This window comes from Pteropus alecto, unplaced genomic scaffold (assembly GCF_000325575.1).
Source record: "Pteropus alecto unplaced genomic scaffold, ASM32557v1 scaffold392, whole genome shotgun sequence".
NCBI classification, from domain to species: Eukaryota; Metazoa; Chordata; class Mammalia; order Chiroptera; family Pteropodidae; genus Pteropus; species Pteropus alecto.
This window is the reverse complement of record NW_006431933.1, coordinates 376,827-379,952: the sequence shown is the minus strand read 5'-3', so window position 1 is coordinate 379,952 and position 3,126 is coordinate 376,827. Positions and strand designations below refer to the sequence as shown.

Below are 3,126 nucleotides of genomic sequence, written 5' to 3'. Positions count from 1 at the left end.
AATTTCCTTAGAGGGAATCAACAGTGGATTAGATGAAGCAGAGGATCTAAACAGCAATTTGGAAAATACAGTAGAGAAAATACCCAATGAAAGCAACAACAAAAGAACCCCCCCCCCAAAAAGGGATTGTTTAAGGGGCCTCTGTAACATCGTTAAGCATACCAACATTTGTATCATAAGAGTACAAGAAAAAGAAAGAGAGCAAGGAATTTAAAATGTATTTGAAGAAATAATAGCCGAAAACTTTCCTAAAATGAAAAAGGAAATAGACAAACAAGCTCAAGAAATTCGGAGAGTTTCAAACAAGATGAACCCAAAGAGGCCCACAACAAGACATGTCATAATTAAAATGCCAAAGTTTAAAGACAAAGAGACAATCTTAAAAGCAGCAAGAGAAAAACAATTAGTTACCTACAAGGGAGCATCCATAAGACTGGCAGCTGATTTCTCAAAAGAAACTTTACAGGACCAAGGGGAATTGGCACAAAATATTCGACGTGATGAAAACCCAGAATCTACAACCAAGAATACCCAGGAAAGTTATCATTTAGAGTTGAAGGACAGATAAAGAGCTTCCCAGACAAAAATAAGCTGAAAGAATTCATCAACACCAGGCCACTATTACAGGAAATGTTGGAGGGTCTTCTTTAACAAGAAAAACTATGTATCAAAATCAGAAATAAAAAATGGTAATAACTACATATCTATCAACTACTACCTCAAATGGAGAAGTATTAAATGCTGATAGGATGGCTGAATGGATAAGAAAACAAGACCCCTACATATGATGCCTACAAAAGAGTCATTTCAGATTAAAAGACACACACAGACTAAAAGGAAGGGTTTGGAAAAAGATATTGCCTTGACGAACCTAGAGGGCATTGCACTAAATGAAGTCAGATAGAGAAAGACAAATACCATGTGATTTCACATACGTGCGGAATCTAAAGAACAAAATAAACAATAATAACAACGAAAATGGAAACAAGCTCATAGATACAGAGAATATTTTGAGGGCTACTAGACGGGGGTGGGAGGTGGTGAAAAAGGGCAAAGGGATTAAGAAATACAAATGGATAGATACAAAATAGTCAGGAGATATAAAGTGTAACATAAGGAAAGTAGTTAACAATGTCATAATAAATATGTAAGAGGAAGAGAGGTACTAGATTTAGTGTGGTGATCACTTGAGCTCTAATCACTATGCTGTACAACCGAAACATATTATTATATGTGAAACATAATTGAAAAAAACTCATTGAATTGTACAATGTAAATATGAGTAACTTATTGTCTATTATATTTCAATAAAACTGGGGAAAATAAAATAAAATAATAAAGTAAAATAAAAATTCGACTGGTAACAGATGTCTTATTCAAAAGATATGCCTAGTTTAAATTGTGTTCACAGCCACCACCGCGCCACTGTTGCTCTCTAACACCAGCACTGCCTCTAGCTCACTGAGCTCCAATGGAAGAGAAAGAGGATAAGTAAGGAGGTTTCTACACCATAGCTCATACAAAGCAGACTGCCCGCAAATCGACCAGTGGTAAAGCACTGAGGAAGCAACTGGCTACAAAAGCTGCTGACAAGAATGTACCCTCTACTGAAGGGGCGAAGAAACCTCTTCGCTACAGGCCTGGTACCTGTAGCACTCCATGAAATTAGACGTTATCAAAAGTCCACTGAATTTCTGATTCACAAACTTCCTTTCCAGTGTCTGGTGTGAGAAATTGCTCATAACTTCAAAACAGATATGCTCTTCAAGAGTGCAGTTATTGGTGCACTTTGAAGGAGGCAAGTGAGGCCTATCTAGCTGGCCTTTTTGAAGCATTAATCTGTGTGCTATCCATGCAAAACATAATGATTATGCCAAAAGACATCCAGCTAACATGTCGCATATGTGGAGAATTGGCTTAAGAATCCAGTATGATGGGACACATTCATTCTTTAAAAAAAAAAAAAAAAAAGTTCTTTTCTTCCTGTTATTGGTAGTTCTGAATGTTAGATATTTTTTTCCATGGGGTCAAAAAGTACCTTAGTATATGATTGCAAGTGGAAAAATAGGGGACAGAAACCAGGTATTGGCAGTTTTTTCCATTTTCATGTGTGTGTGAATTTTTAATATAAATGCAGGGACATAAAGCATTAATGAAAGTCAAAATCGAATGTTTCAGTGAACAAGTTTCAGCAGTTCAACTTTATAAAATTATAAATAAACTTGTTAAATTTTTATGGACAAAGCTGGCATTTGGATTTTTTTAAAACAAGTACATTTCTTATTGATAGCAACTAAATGGTGTTGGTAGCATTTTTATCATACAGTAGATTCCATCCATTCACTATACTTTTCTGAGTTGTCTTACATGCAAGTACATTTTTTTAATGTTGTCTGTCTTCTGTGCTGTTCCTGTAAGTTTGCTATTAAATACATTAAGCTATAAAAAAGATATGCCTAGTTATTTTTATAGGCAAGTTTTATCAACTCTCAAGGAATATATTCTCCTTATGTTATATAAGAGGAATATATTCTTCTTATGTTTTGGAGACCATAAGAAGGAAAGCTACTGGACTCATTTTATGAGACTAATAAAACCTTGATACCAAAATTGGATAAGGATAAGACAAAAAATTAAACTTACAGACCATTCTCACTTATAAGCATACATATTAAAGTTTTAAAAACTTATTAACTAAGTTACCGACTTAGTGAAACCAAATGTTAAAAATATATATTATACCAAAGTATCAGTTTTCTATTGCTGTGTAAAAAATAACCACAAAACTTAATGGTTTAAAACAACACTCATTTATTATCTCATAATTTCTGTAGATCAGAAGATCAGACGAAACACCTCCTTAGGGCCTCACAAGGCTGAAATCAGATTGTCAGCCCAAACTGGGGTCTTATTTGAGTCTTGGAGTCCTTTTCTAAGCTCACATGATTGTTGGAAGAATTCATTTATTTGTATTTGTGGAATTTATGATGGTTTGTTTCTTCAAGGCTAGCCAGAGAATCTCTCCAACCACCAGACCCTCTATTAAAGGGCCTGATTAGGTAAGGTCCGAACAAGATAATCTATCTCTCATTTCATTAACAAAGTCAACTAGAGACTTTAATCATA

The 3,126-nt window shown here is 34.7% G+C and overlaps 1 pseudogene; it reads left to right on the top strand.

The window, feature by feature from the left end:
• LOC112475608 overlaps nt 1–1,921 on the top strand; it is an 8,550-nt pseudogene extending 6,629 nt beyond the window's left edge.
• The last annotated feature ends 1,205 nt before the right edge of the window (nt 1,922–3,126 follow it).